General features: G+C 37.5%; 1 pseudogene; it reads right to left on the bottom strand.

Annotated features, from left to right (window-relative positions):
* Positions 1 to 12,696: 12,696 nt before the first annotated feature.
* On the bottom strand, positions 12,697 to 15,935 carry LOC126722944 (mediator of RNA polymerase II transcription subunit 33A-like; annotated as a pseudogene).
* Between the last annotated feature and the right edge of the window lie 6 nt (positions 15,936 to 15,941).

Raw genomic sequence — 15,941 nt, 5'->3', positions numbered from 1 at the left:
CCTCCTCAAGTTTCTTCTGCTCACCCTCTGCTTCTCCTAGCTTCTCCTTCACATCCTTCAGATCCGTGTTTAAGAGACGGACGGCCTCCTTGTATTGCGCCTGCTGATCCATCAGGGTGGAATTGTGCCTCCTCACCCGGGAGACGACGCCTTCTTTGGCCATGCAACGGTCTTGAAGTGCTTTAACACGAACCAAGGCCTGAAGAAAACACAACCGTCAGCTATTAAGCAAGGAAAAATATCAGATTGATCAAAGAAGGAAACATACCCGTGCAATATCAAAGAAGGCTGACGCCCCCAGGTCATCCGTCCCAAGCTGAGCACAGGGATCCAAGTCCGTCTGTTTGATAATAGACTCCAGACTCTCGACAGCATGATCCTTGTGAGTCAGCAAGCAACGGGGCCCCTCAATGACGGGACCAGAGGAAGTCATCACTCCTTTCCCAGCACCGTGACTAAGCTTGGGAGGTGACTTCTGGGAGGGAACGTCCGTAGGAGTGACGGCCACCTTCTTAGAGGGAGGATCATCATTTCCGTCAGTTTTCCTCTTGATTGAGCCCTTCAAGGAGGAATGAGGAGTTGACGCTCCATCCTTCCCCTTCGCTTTATCTTCTTCCTTCTTACGGGCGGCAGCGGCCCTCACCCTTTGCTTCGCAGCCTCCATCTCTGCACAAAGAAAGCTAACGGATAAAGTAATCTGACGGATGAATAGTAGCAGACGGATTAAATAAAGCATTTACTTACATTTTCTTGAAAATTCTTCCAACTTCCGTGCTTCGACCGTCGGCTCAGGACCACCACAATACAAATGTAGAGTGTCTAGGGTTATCAAGTCCCTACACCTGCGTTGCTCAAGTGAGATGGTGAGTATCCGACGGATGAAATCCCTCTGTTCGTCAGACACCTCCGGACGAGTGATGGCTGAAACAAAAGGAAACAGACGGTGTTAAAAAGAGACGGTGAAAATGAAAAGCGACGGTAAAAAGAAAGAGACGGGGGCAACCTGACTCCCTAATATAAGCCCAAGTATTATCAAAATAACCCCCGGGCAACTTATCCCATTCATCCGGGCGACACACCCAGTCCGTCCCTTTAACAAAGAAAAATCTATTTTTCCAATTCCTATTTGAATCCGGCATATCAAACACCAATCTTAAGTTCTTCTCACGAGGTGCAAAGTGATATGTCCCCTTGGCGGATACTTTATGTTGGGGTCTGTAGCAGTAAAAGAACTCGTCTAGCGAAAGTTGACGGTTCCCCCCACTCAAGCGACCCCAAAGAACCTCAGCTCCAATAAAGATCCTCCAGGCATTCGGAGAGATCTGGCTGACGGACAATCCTAAGAAATCCGCCAGCTGACGGTGTAAAGCCGTCAGTGGGAGCCTAAGGCCAGCTGCGAACATGGCGTCATACATCCCCACATCAGCCGTCCTCCCTGTATAACACTTCTCATTCTTTTTAGGGAGACGGAGGGGAATGTGATCAGGGATCTGAAAACGAATACGCAATTCAGAAAAAACTCTGTTGCTCATCTTTGGGAGAAATTTATTGACGGCCCACTCCTCTGGAAGGATGAAGGGACGGTTACCTCCGGAACTCCCTGAAGTTCCCTCACTGGACTCTTCGTCATCCTCATCCTCATGACCGTCACTACTAACCTCGCTACCGTCATCCCTATCTTCGTCACTATCGATCTCTACGTCACCTTCCTCCCAGTTCCCGTCGTCAACAACTTCCTTGACGATCCGCTCGACCTCAACCTCACTTAACACCCCTTCCCTGACTCCCTCAACACGGTCCTCTACGTCAATACTAAGGGATTGGGCGGACGTTTCTCTTCCTGACGACTCCAAAAAGCCGTCGGACTCTTGACCTGAGCCAAAGACTTCGTCGTAGCCCGCTCCATCGCGGACTGACGACTGATCACTCGACGCGTCACTTGACATCTGACTACCTACAAGTGACGGATACACCCTAAGTTCCTAGACTGACGTTCTCAATAAAAGAAAAATTCTTGGGCAAAAATAAAAATAAAAAGGAAGCAGAAAGGAAAGGGAACTTACAGGTGAAATAGATCTTGAATAAATGGAACGAAGTGTGACGGTACTGGTAAGAGCTGACGGAGCAAAACGTGAGCGAGAGTGACGGTTTCTCTGTTAAAAAGATCTGCGAAGTTAAAATGACAAAATGAAGCAAAGCGTGATATTTATATAAGGGAAAAACGCACGGAATGCGAGGCGACGTCCGTGCCCAGAAACGAGGCCAATGACCACTCGCCACGTAACCCTACATTAAATAAGCTCGCTGCTCGAGGAGGCATTCATAGTTCTTTTTGTGTCAAAAAACAACTCAACATGCTGACGGTTGAAAGCGTCGAACATGTAGAGTAGGGGGCAACTGATAAGGATAAAAAGGAGTCTGGCCTCGGACCGACGGTTCTGTGCGACCTTCCATACGTAAGCAGACGGAGCCATAACAGAGGATCTCTAAGGGTGACGGTCTTAATAGCTGACGGTCTAAAAGCTGATGGAAATGAATTAAGGCTGACGGACAAAGTAATATGACTTGCTCCCCACGATACAAGTAAGGGATTGACTTGTTTCCCACGCTATAGAATATTCGAGAAATCCCTATAAGGAAAGGATCCCGAAAAATACGCCCAAAAAGGACTCCTATAAGGAAAAGACTTCTACTCCAAGGGAAAAGGGGGATGACCCTTGCTACTATAAAAACCTTAACACCCTCGTGATCCAAGGTACGCGTAATTTTACCCTCTCTAGCACTCTAGAGCAGTGAGAATAGTTCTAACTTGACCTTCGGAGGGTATTCGGCCGGTACCACACCGGTGCTCTCTGCTAGGTTACTCCTTTTCATTGTGCAGGTGCCATTTGCGATCGAGTGAGGAGCGCGTGACTCATTGGTGGTATTGTTTTCAGTATCATCAAGTGGTAAGGGAAAAAACAACTACAGCTCCTCGATCTTTAATCTCTCTATATATATTAGTATTATATATATATACCTACCAGTCCTTCATTGAGGCATTCCCTTAAAAAAATCATCAACATTGCTAAAATCAATGCTATAAACTTCAATATGCCAGAGTTGGGAAAATCAATTAAAAAAAAATTCTGCCCAAACTCCTTTCATAATTCATACCCAACAAAAGCTAACATGGTAAACAAAAAACAAAAAACAAAAAACAAAAAAACAAAAAAAAAAAAGGTAGAAAATTTTTAAAGAAGCTTGGCTCGCTTCATAATGGTTTGCAACCACCTACGAATCAAAAAATCTCAAATTAAATTGCCAAAATTTTTGAGATTTATCGGTTTAGGGTTTTGTTTTTCTCTCTCTCTACGTAGGAGGCTTTACTTATATATATATATATATATATATATTGATTAATGATAATGATGAGTTTGACTTTAAGTTGGATTTGTTAGAAAGATAGAGTTTCACTCCTTATTAAGTTTGGACTAAACAAAAATAATCTTACTTAAATTTATTTAAATATTGTGCTGATGTAGAAAATTGTAGGAGTTTCAGAGGCTTTGATTTTATATATATATATATATATATATATATATAGATGATAGTTTCCACATGTAGACCTTTGGACCAATCAAGGCTATTTCTCTAAACACACTAAGAACACGAGTAAATCATTAACATAAAATACTAGACATGATTTTCTTTCTTTTCTAGAAGAATTAAGACATTATCCTTAGGCTCAAATGCAAAGCTCAGCCAAGCATGGCAAAGCATAGCTATTGCCATGACAAGAAGCTAACCAAATCCAAACACATCAAAAACATTACGATGACCTATTAAATAACTAAGGAAAGGAAACATTATGCACAGAGGATAAAAAATATAAAAAATATAAAATAAATAAACAAAAGCCATTTTTTGGCATTTCTACAAACATGTATATGCATAAGCACTCTTATATAATAAAAAAAAAAATAATGAAAAAAAAACCCATACTTTAAATGCAAAAAATTCCTCCATCTTGAATCCTATTTACTAACTCAATCATAATTCAACGGTATCTTCTCACATCATAAAATCCAAGAAAATCAAAAGAAGAAAGAGAGGAAAAGAACCTTATGGCATGTACATGTCAAATATTAATTACATGGCATTAATTTCCATTATTAATTGAATTGAAAAAACCAAAGAAAATTTTTTCACCAAGCAGATACATGACCTACAAAGAATTAAAGAACCCATATTTTGCCAATCTAGAGGAAGGGATCTAGACTAAGAAATACCAACCTGAGGATGGTTAGAGTCCGAAATTTCTTTTGCTGGATATGGATTTATTTTCTTAAAGAACGATTTTTTTGCCATGAAAATCACTGCTTGATCTCAAGTCCTATGATTTCTCCTCATTCAATAGGGCAAGAAACGACAGAATTGTATTATAGAGACGAATTACCTGCAACAACCTATCTTTATCTTCAAGCTACTTCTGATTTGCACATCGAAAACCTTTGTAAAATTTTGTAGCTTTTTCTATCATACCTAGAATGATAGAAAAACAGGAATATAATGTGACCATGAATATAAGGGGGTAGAGTGAACACCAGAGCAAAATCTGAGAAAGGAAGAAGAAAGAATCAATCAATTCAATTAATAATAAGTAATTAGTGTAAATGCACTATGCACTACTTCCTTAGTATGGATTTTAAACAAATTAATCAATCAATCAATAAGAATAAGCTTTGTACGTACATCTCCACCAATAAAAGCTTGCCACGTGTTAACATAATTAATTAAATACTATCATTAATTAATAATGGTAATATTAATAAGTCAATAATAATAGTATTTAATTAATTATGTTAATACGTGACAAGCTTTTATTGGTGAAGTATAGAGTGGAGCAAGAAAAGTATGACAGAAAATTTGGATTCCATTTTAAGGAGGTGTAATACACCATCAGTGTAGTTGCAATTGCAGAAGAGTTTCGTTGTGGTAGAATGGCCTTGAATTCACTTGTGTTCTTATCTAGATTTGGTCATTATTAGCGCAAGGGTCCAGATTGAAATTCCAATCTTTCTTTCCTAATTGTTCAGCTATTTCGACAAGGGCTTTTACTGCAGAAATTAATTGTCATAAAGTAGTGTAGTACACTAGTAGGTCAAAAAATTTAATCAACAAGAGTGGGATTGGAATTGAGGGGGTTCACGGTGTGCTGTCATTGCAGCCGATCACCGCCCTCCTTCCCTGAGCAATTGAATTCCGTATTGGGATTTTTAATTGGGCCTATTGGTATTTAGCCAGCCCAATACTAGTCACAATAATGAGAACCAAAAAAAAATAAAAAACAAACACAGCATAATCTTTTTTCATTTTTTTTGTTCTAATGCCGTGCTTTTTTTTTTATACCAGACAAAGAGATTACAACAGAAAATTTGGAGTTTGTCTTGCTATCATATTAGCAAGTTCCCTGCATTCAGTTAGTACATAGTCTGAAATTTTCATAAAAAACAAGTAGCGTAGAGTATTGCTTAATAATATTATGAATATCTTCTATTGAGGATTCAATCCACCAAGGCCAGTAACTCTTAGACCTCCAAAAGAGTTGGATTTCCTTGCTATCAGTTAGGATCACCACTCTTTGAAGACCCAAATGAGCTGTGTAGAGGAGTGCTTCACGGATCGCCGCAAACTTTGTTTTCTTAGGGTCTTGGAATGCTGTGCGAAAGGCTTTTCTGACAAGTTGGCATCCTTCCTTTGATTTACCTATCAAGGCAGCACCTCTTCTTCCTCTAATCACTTTTCTGGAAATTTCCACATGATACAACAATTGCCAATCTTCTTGGTAAGGCCAGGCAGTAGTAAGATGCTGGCTGTCTCCCTTTTTTGTTTGCTCTTGACCTGTAAGATTTTCAATAAAAGCAGCATTGTACCTGTGCGTTAAAGCAGTTGAGGTTAGCCTAACCTCCCTTGTATTGGGTAATTTCCCTTCGAAGGCTATGCCATTTCTGTGATTCCATATACACCAAAGGGTGACAAACAAATTAGGAATGCAGTTCTTGAATCGGTTTTCCTTTTGGCTTCCTTGAATCCAGTTACTTATCCAATCAGATATGGAGTGGTAAGGAAGTGTATCAATACAAAAGTTTAAATCACTGCCTAACCAAACAGCTCTAGAGAAAGGGCAATTAAGAAACAAGTGGTCTAAGCTTTCCCCATCTTCTTGACAAAAGGGGCAGGTATCAAAGCAATTAATGCCTCTATGGATAAGAGTGTTTCTTACAGGAAGGGCTGAGTGCAAAACTTTCCAAACAAAAAGCAGAATTTTTTGTGGGAGTGGAACTTTCCATAAAGTTTTCCAAACCTTTGGTGGAATAGTAGGTGAGTTTGGGTGAGAAGGGAGGTTTTCATTGAGGAGGATGGTATAAGCTTTTTTCACTTGGAATTTGCCATTGGTGGAATAAGGCCAAACAATTTTGTCTTGCTTAAGCGACCATTCAACATACAATTCCAAATCATAAACAATATAAAGCAAAAGTATAATTAGGTTATGTAGTCATTAGAACAAGATTTTTCCTATGATACTGAAATCTACCCAATTTAGCTGGACTTGAACCAACAACTTCAACTCATCATACAACACTTCCCTCCTAAACTTGAAAATAAAAATAAAAAACGCAAAGGCCAATACATGAATTCAAAATTCACCTATATTTTTTCTCCTTTAATCACAAATATTACTGATGATTTAAGATTTGGTCTAACTAATTCCAATACATTTTTCAAATAGATCGTGTCCTTAGTAAATGGACTTCAAATGTATGATGTAATGGTTATATTAGTTCAAATGGCCAATAACTTTAAAAGTGTTTCTCCAAAGTATTGATTTTTTTTTTTATTTAAAGATGATGGCAGAATCAAAAACCTTAGTGACTGCAACACTTGTTGAACATACATAATTCTTTTTATTTTTATGAACACCTGCTGATTGAATGGCATGACATTCTAGTATCCTAACATTATAAAAATATCCAATGAACAAAATAAATTAATAACGGCATTTCAAACGACCTAATCATCCAAATCTGTGTGCAACTCAATACATGGAACTGTACATGAAACATTGGAAGCAAAGGAAACTAATTATTGACACCATCAAAATTTGTGTATTTGTTTATATACTACTCCATACATGTTTTGTATATGCATATACAAACATAGAGAGATATTTGTGTACATGTTTATTTTCGACTCCATTTTTTTATAGTCTTCTAAACTGTTCCTTCTAATCCATAAACCATTTTCTTCTTTGCAAGTATGGTACAATAATCTCTTTCAATTTTCTTTCTTTCTGTTTTTTTACTTTTCTTTTTGTTCTTTTTTTTTTTTTTGGGGGGGAGGGGGGAGGGGGTGTTGGTTTAAATAATCATAGTGGCTTAGCAAAAAGCAATAGTGGTAGTGGTAGCAACACATAAGAACCGAAACTGAAAAACAAAGACTCCATTTCTGCTAGACCAATCTCTTTCAATTTGCCATCTAGGAAGCCTTGTATTCTTAAACATGGACACAGCTTTAGATTTAGTAGAGGAATAATAAGCTTTAAAATCCTTTGTTTTTTGCTGCCTCTAGAGCTTCTTTGACAGCCAGACAAATGATTGTCTGCAAGTCCTGAGTTTCCAACTATGGCAGCCAGCTACGATCCTTTTGCCGTCTTAATCTATGAAAGCAAAACCTGACCCTCCCCATCTTTTATTCTTTGATCTTCTACCAGGCACTAACAAAATACCTTGCAGGCATTCAGTACAGCCTTGATCTATCTCCTCCCCACCAACACCCCCCCCCCCCCCCCCCCCAAAAAAAAAAAAAAGGTTTCAGCACAGAATCCTGTTGCTTACCAAAGATTTCAGTACACACATATATATAAAGGAAATTTTTTATTTGGAATTGCATTTCACATTTTATTTCAATCTTCTAACCTTTTCCCTCTTTACCAACCCATAAACTCTATTCCAGTTTCAAAGTAAGATACAACTCTCCATTGTACATTTTCATAATATTGTATTAATAGATTTGATCTGGCAATTTTGGATGAATGTATATCCTACCTATGTTTTATTCTAAAATGTGTATAAACTATAATGACAAATTTAGTGAGAGAAAAAAGCTCTACATATGAGGCAAGTAATAGTAACAGGGGGATTGCAGGCATACCAAATCCATCAAAGGTCAGAATATTAGTGGTAGTAGAAAGAGGATGATCTCTAATATTAACTACTAAGTAAGGAAAATCTACTAGTATCAATGGTCTTTGGCTGATATTCATTTGACTTATCACGAGCACCAAAATTACCCCATGAGCATAACCAATTGCAAACAAATTATTTTGTTATTTCACAAATACATAAAACTAATTGCATTTTCACAATGTTGCATCAACTGAAGTTCAAGATAATTTTCACAAAAATAAGTTCAAATTTACAACACTAGTGCTCAACATAGTTCCAAGGAAAGATAACAAAACTAGAACAGCAACAAACAACCTAGTGCCAATACAAGAAAATAAATATCACCAAGGTAAAAGAATAACTTACAATGAAAATACCTAGTCCTTAATCATTAGTCAATATGTTGATATGATTACATACAGTACAATGTAAAACAATAAGTTTACTCCAATATAGCTTTATCTAATGGGGGAGGAAGGGAGGCATGAAGCAACCAAAAGAGCCAAACTAATTATACTATTTGTTTCACTGTTGTCCTTGTGTTATATAAAAAATAACTAAATTTGTCCCTAGGGGTGGGTCCAAAGGGCCTTGCCTTGGTGAGGTTCCTCATCATGAACAAATAAATAAATAAATAACAAAATCTACTAATAATGGCACTCTTACTTTAGAAAAGCTATCCTACATACCCTCAAATGAAAAAAGGTTCAAGAATCTCTAGTAACACTCAAATCGTAGAAAGCGCAAACGAGGACATCAGAATTATGAAGGATGGACACAAAATAGATCCTGCCATTTGGCAAAAGATAACTAAGAGGTATGAAAGTGAAAGAGATAGTAACTTAAACTATTGATATTTCAGAAGTCTGACAGCTCAATCTATTGTGGTTTTAAAACAATAGTTTAACTTAAAAGCACCCATAACCTGCTTTAAAACTAAATTTGATAAGCAAATTACAACCAGACTACTTTTGTAAAACTGAAACTGATTCAAGAACTAATTTGGTGCAGAACTAATTACTAATGGTTTAAGAATTTTGGGGCTGGTTTAGGGAGTGCATACTTATACAAGAGGTATGATATTTCGCATTAGCATTAAATTAGAAAAAATTTGAAACACCTCTCCATGAGAAAGGGTTTAATGCAACAAAATGAGTGCACAACAAAATCACAACAAAAGATCAGACAGTAAAAGGAACAAACAATCTAGTGCACAGAATTGGAAAAAAATACCATCTCATAAAAAGTATTAAATTTTACTGAAGCAAATATACATCACTCACATAATGACTTGTGATTGGTTAAATATGAATGTTGTCCTTGATCTTGAGAACCTAAATAACCTTTACCCAAACTTTGGAAGCAGCTCTTGAATATTTTCATCTACTTGATTAAACGATAGCAAGTCAATAAACAAGGCAGCAGTTGTTGCATTTGCTGAAAATCCCGTCAACCATCATTTTGAGATATTTCATTACCTTTAATGTCTCTCTATGTTGCAAAAACCCATGGATTATTGTGTTATATGTGTGCTCGTTAGGTGAACAACCATTGCCATCCATTTGCTCAAGCAACTCACTCGCTTCATCAACTAGTCCATTCTTGCAAAATCCTTTGATCATTATAGTGTAAGTCCAAACATTAGGTTTCAATCCTTTTGCAGGAAGACCACTAAAGATTTCTCTTGCAATCGTAAGTTCCCCAACATTGCAGAAACCATCAATCAAGATGCTGTAAATCACAATATTAAAGTCCAACCTTTTGTCTTCCATCTCCTGAAACAATGCCATCGCCTCAGCAATTCGTCTATTCTTAAAAAAGCCATCTAACAGGGTGGCATAGGTTTGGGGATTTGGATGTCGGCCACAAGCTCGCATTGTATTGAATAGCTCTAGTGCAGTCTAGACTCTCTCCACTCGACATAACCCACCTATAAGAGTGTTGTAAGTCACTACATCAGGAATCATTCCCTTGTTGGACATTTCATGAAATAGATGCTTTGCCTCATCAATTTTTTTACTTTTGCAATATCCATTGATCAATATGTTATAGCTAAACACATCGGGTGAACAACCCTTCTCAACCATCATTTTAAACGTCTTAACTGCCTCATCCATTTGGTTTTGCAAACAATAACCGTCAATCAAAGAATTGTAAGTGACTTTGTTAGGCTCAATGCCTCTTTGAATCATCACTTCAAAAACTTCTTTTGCCTCAGTCAACATCCCTTCCGTGCAAAGTGTCTCCACCAATATGCTAAATGTTTGTACGTCTGGCATGACATTCCTTTATTCCATCTCATTCAACAAGGTAGTAGCCTCCCTCCACCAGCCAAAATTGCATAATCCTTGAATTACGCAACTGTAAGTGACAACATTTGGTTGAATGCCTTTACTCTTCATTTCAGATAAAAGGTTCAAAGCCTCGGTTACCAATTTGTCCTTACATAAACTGTCAATGATTTTACTATAGAGCACCACATCAGGTTCAAATTTACCGTTTTCTATCTTCCTGAGCAACCTAATAGCATTACTCTGTAGTCATTACTCTAATTCAACCGAATGATTCTATTCGTTGAATTAGAGTAATGACCACGGAGTAATGCTTCATTCTCGCAATGGAACCAAACACGTGATTAAAATCCACAATGGAAGGCAAAGGGTGCATGTGAAGCACTGTATCAAACAGGCCTAAGGCATGATCAAGATTCTTAAAGGTTCCAGATTTGCAGTGATCTCTCACAGATTTCAACAACTGATTCCGATTCTGATATGGGGTTTTCGCATTTTCTCTAATAGGAGAACAATAATGATAAGAAGTAAAAGCAAGAAATGGAAATGGAAGGCTTACTACTCTAATAATCAAACGATTGCAAATAAAAAGAAGAGAGGATGTTGATTTACCCATTTCACAATGACGACACACAATCTCAGCTATACCAACTCTGTAGTCATTACTCTAATTCAACGAATGGAATCATGGTGGTGGAGTGGCAGATCGGAGAGCGAAGCAGGGCCGAGATCGCGATTTTTGGGTTTGGGTTTTTCTGCTTCGATTCGTAGATCGTTATTTTAAGGGTTTGGGGGCTTGGGGGCTTGGAAGAAGAGTGGAACGAACAGCAGTGGAGAAAAGGAAAAAAAGAAAATGAAGCTGGAGAGAAGAAAAAGAAGAAAGGAGAAGCAATTTTTCCCCCCTTTTTTTACCCAAAAAAAAAAAAAACAATAAAAAATTGTAAGGTTTAGACATATTTTGTATGTGTTTGGAAGTAAAAATGAAAAGCAAGGAAAGAAAAAGAAGGAAAAAATAATGCTAAAAAAATTATTTTATTTTTTATTTTTTGTAAATTATAAAAGAATAATTCATTAGGAAGAATTAAAAATAATTTTAAAAAATATTCAAAACTTTTTTTATACTTTTACGAGAGTAGAAGAGTAATCTTGTATAAAAGGTAATCATTTATTTATTTACTTTCAAATCCATAGCTTCCATGCATCTTTCCGTTCTCTACTTCCTCTCGTCTAATACAACCAAACTTGAGAAGAAGATGTGCCTAAACTTGAACCTGTAAAGCACTGCTCTGAGTTGTGAACGGTGAGACTTCCCTGAGTTCTGAACAAAAGACTAATAAACACATATTAGCAAGAGATCAACCTGACAACCTACATATCCCCAGACCATTTAGTCTTAAGATACCCAACAGTACTCCCCCTGAGTTCTGAACCGTTTGACTTCAATTGCAGTTTCTCATAAAGACCAAAAAAAAAAAAAAAGAAGAAGAAGAAGAAGGTAACCTTTGATCCATTTGATGAAAGGAGAGATTGAAAAACTTTTTCTCCCCGAAACATTTTGTTGTGTTAATTTCAAAGAAAGACTAAGAGATAGTAGACTGGCACAACTTTTGAGGAGAATATTGTAGTTACGGAAATTTCCAACCAATTCTTTGCCCCACCAAACACTCATAGAGAGGATAAACAAGTTTGGCATGGTATAGGAAATTTCTAATCATTCTTTTTTGACGTTTGAGGAGTAAATTGCAGATCACGCGCATGTAGGAAATTTTCCAAAAACCTTCATTACTTTGGCATTGAAAATCACAATAAATATGATTACATAATACTAGTATTTTATTACACACTACAACTTCAAAACAAAATAGAGGCATTGAAAACTATTAAAATAAATGTTGTTCTTTGAAGCTTTGAAAAATACTTACATATCCGAAAAGCATTCAAAAGTTACTTTTTTTTTTTCCCTTGGAATAAAAGTATCACCGTTTAAATTTATATTTTAAAAAGAAGAAGAAGAAGAAGAATATGGTGCACTCTATTCCTCCCCTTATAAGCTTTTGAACTAAATATTGGAGCTTCCATCCTTGGATTTTATTTCCTTGTTGCAAACCAATGGCAATAAATATTAATCTTTTCATTAAAATGTAGTCCTTTAATTGAATAGAACGAAGAATTTCTTTTTATATATAAAAATGCTAGTCTTGTATAATTCTCGTAGTAGACCCCGTATAATATATTCATAAACTGTCAAACTCTCTCCAATTACATTCAACGAATCCTACATTCTTACTTTGAAACTCAGCTAATTACATTCACTAATTCAACAACCGATCCTATGGCCGCAGTTCCACCTCTTTCAAGCAGAGAAAGGGCCAGCTCACATTCATGCCACCCTCTCAATCCATTGGCCAATTTTCTCAACGTCTCTAGCTTCACTTCTTGAATCCATGATGGAGTGAAGCTCACCATCAAACCCACTAAACAAGAGAGATAAGCTTTCCAAGTGGCAGGATCACACCCAAGTGAGATGTTCCCTTCCAAAACCCCTGCCAAAAAATCCATGTGAATCCCAACAATACGAGCCCGTCTACAGAATTCCCATGATGTCAGTTTCGCCTCAACACCCCATACAATTGGCCCTGACAAAATCAACGGATATGCCATGGCGTACCCCTCCACTATTAGGGACACAAAGCTCACCTTGTGAAGTCTCTCTTTTCTTGAAGACAGCAGCCAGATCGGAATAGTATCCCTGAACAATTCCTGATCCAGCTGGACCCCACCCGTTACACATAACAGACTTGCAGCTAGTGTGGCCACCTCCCTTGCCCTAGCAGTGGCCAAGGATAATGATGCTTGATTAGACTTCAAGCGAGGGGAGTCCATGCTTGCTCACCTGGCAGCTAATTCCCCAGCATACTCTGCTACAAGCCCTACAATTAATGACATCATTTACATATTGGACATTGTGTATATTCCGACAAGAGCGAAGGTATAGAAATTCATGTGCTATAGCAGGACAAATGGCACAAGCAGAGATGGTGCTTCCCAACAGACCTTTCACACTGCTTTGATTGCTCAATGAAGAAGTTGATGCGTCGAGTGATCCTAAGAATGAGGTGAAGCAGCTTCTCCAGAGTTGTGCAACTACTTCTTTGTTCTGTCTGAATACAAAACAAGAACATGATACAACAATGAAGTCATGCTAGCGTCGGACCTTTTGAGCCCATAGAGACCAATTATAGGCATGCTTGGCCAATGGCAACCTGATGCACAGTTCTCCAAGGCCAGCCCAGCATCAGCGTGTATGTCATGTTTAAAAGTAATGGTTAAGCTGACAAGAGCTGCCATCAGCAGTGGAAGTATCAAGTTTGAATTCCCTACAACACACAAGAAAACTTTAGCAACTTAATGCAGAAACCATATTTTAGGTTGTTAAGTCCAATAGTCTTCATTAACAAGAATATTACATTCATTTATAACAATAAATATAAATATAAATAAAGAGGTGCAATCTACCAGTGGAATAGCTTGGAACATCAACACCTGCAGCAGCAAGTATTGCTTTTATTTTAGACTCAACTGAGGGAAGAATTGCTGCTAGACTGGGCCAATCTTTTCCATTTATTTGAACTGGTTTCCATATACCGCAAGTAACTTCTGCAGAGAAGTAACTAATAATAGCAGCAAGAGATGCAGGAAAAAAATCAACAAGGTCTCTCAGGCCTGCAATCATCCAAAGTGCCAGTAAGAAGTATGCTGATGAAGGGAACGTGCATAGGAAGATCCTTAGGTTTTTTTTTTTTTTTTTTTGAGCACCTATTATTATTATCTAATAATTGTGGATAACAGGAGCAGAAAAGATGTTCAGAAACTAGAAAGATGGATTAACAAGAATTCCAAGAAGGACAGAAAAGGGGGAAATAAAACTCAAATAAAAAAAGAGTAGTGCCAGGGACACCAACTTTGGCACAACTACATGCCACAACTCGTCGCATGGCAAGTTGTGATTGGTAAGGATGTGTCAGTGGGCCATGTGGGGACATACCCTTACTAATCACAACTCGTCACATGGCAAGTTGTGGCACAAATTTATGCCAAAATTGGTGTCCCAGCATTACTCATAAAAAAAAGTGAGCCTCAGCTGACAAGCTAGCACTTGACCTGTCGTCAAATCCCGAGATGAAAGCCTTCCACAGCACAAGCAGTTAGAATTGCCTCAAGAACAAAAGGAATGGCTTCCAATACCTCCCATGCAGGGAGCATAGGTCTCCGGTAAGCATCTTCTCCATATTTGCATGGGAGCCACATGCATTGCTACTGCTTGGCGTTGAAGGGTTAACTGATAAGGCCCCACTTTTAGTCATTTTCCAGTATATCATACTTAAGATCTTATTAGCAACTTGATGAACATGATTTCCACTAGAGAGGCTAGCAAGTGTTGAAGCTATATGAGATTTGTTTTGACAATACCAAGCTCGTAATTTTGGATATGAATCAATATATATATAAGCTTTCTTGATGCTGACTCAGACTCGTTTTGATTGCTATTTGTTTCAACCTGACATGAGGCAATGTTGCTATTGCGCAATAACAAAAGATACTCCAAAGTAAGCTCCCCTAGAACTACTCCTCCTCTTTCTGAAATGCATTGCTCAAGAGGGGGCCTGTAGAATTTCCACAGATGAAGAAGAAACAGAAACGCTAAAGAAAAAACCATGTAAACTGAGGGCTCATCAGCCTTGCTTGATTTGTTATTTGATGGGGAATTTGGTGACCCAAAGGCCTCACAAAGTGGCATTGATGAAGCTGCAACTTCATGGACCTGTAGGAACAGAAACATTCAGAATACATGTATCAACTTGTCATAGTCAATGATACAAACCTGACAAGAAAATTAGGAGTAACAACACAATGTATGTCTTCCAACAGAATAGCCATAGAGAGTAGATTAAAAAATATATATTTAAAAACCTTGCTTTAAAGATATTCAAATTATGGTTCATTTTAAGTCGGCCCCCAAGCCAACCAAAGAAATAACCATTTTGACCAAACCTTGTTCCACTAACCCACACTTCCAAGCAATAAATGTTTTGAACAAATAGTGGTCCAAAGAGAAAATTTACTAACAATAGTATCATACAAATCAAATAGTTATGGACAAAATACTGAAGTTTGATGAGTATTGGATAAGATGTGGGGACTATATAAAAATCATCACAAAGCCTTAAAGAATTATGCATATATGTAAAAAATTTCACATAAATTTAGTGAAATCAATCTCATAGAACCTAAACTTTCACAACATCCTGAAGATATTTGTAATGCAATTTGATACACTAGTAACTTTACCCACTCTTCTAGACGTTAATTTAGTTTCATTATTACACTTGCACATATAAAACCAATGCAAAATGCATACCATTCTTTTCCTTAAATTGTCAAT

Source organism: Quercus robur, chromosome 4 (assembly GCF_932294415.1).
Source record: "Quercus robur chromosome 4, dhQueRobu3.1, whole genome shotgun sequence".
Taxonomy (NCBI): Eukaryota; Viridiplantae; Streptophyta; class Magnoliopsida; order Fagales; family Fagaceae; genus Quercus; species Quercus robur.
Note: the sequence above shows the minus strand (reverse complement) of the source record. Positions and strands in the feature narration are given on the sequence as shown.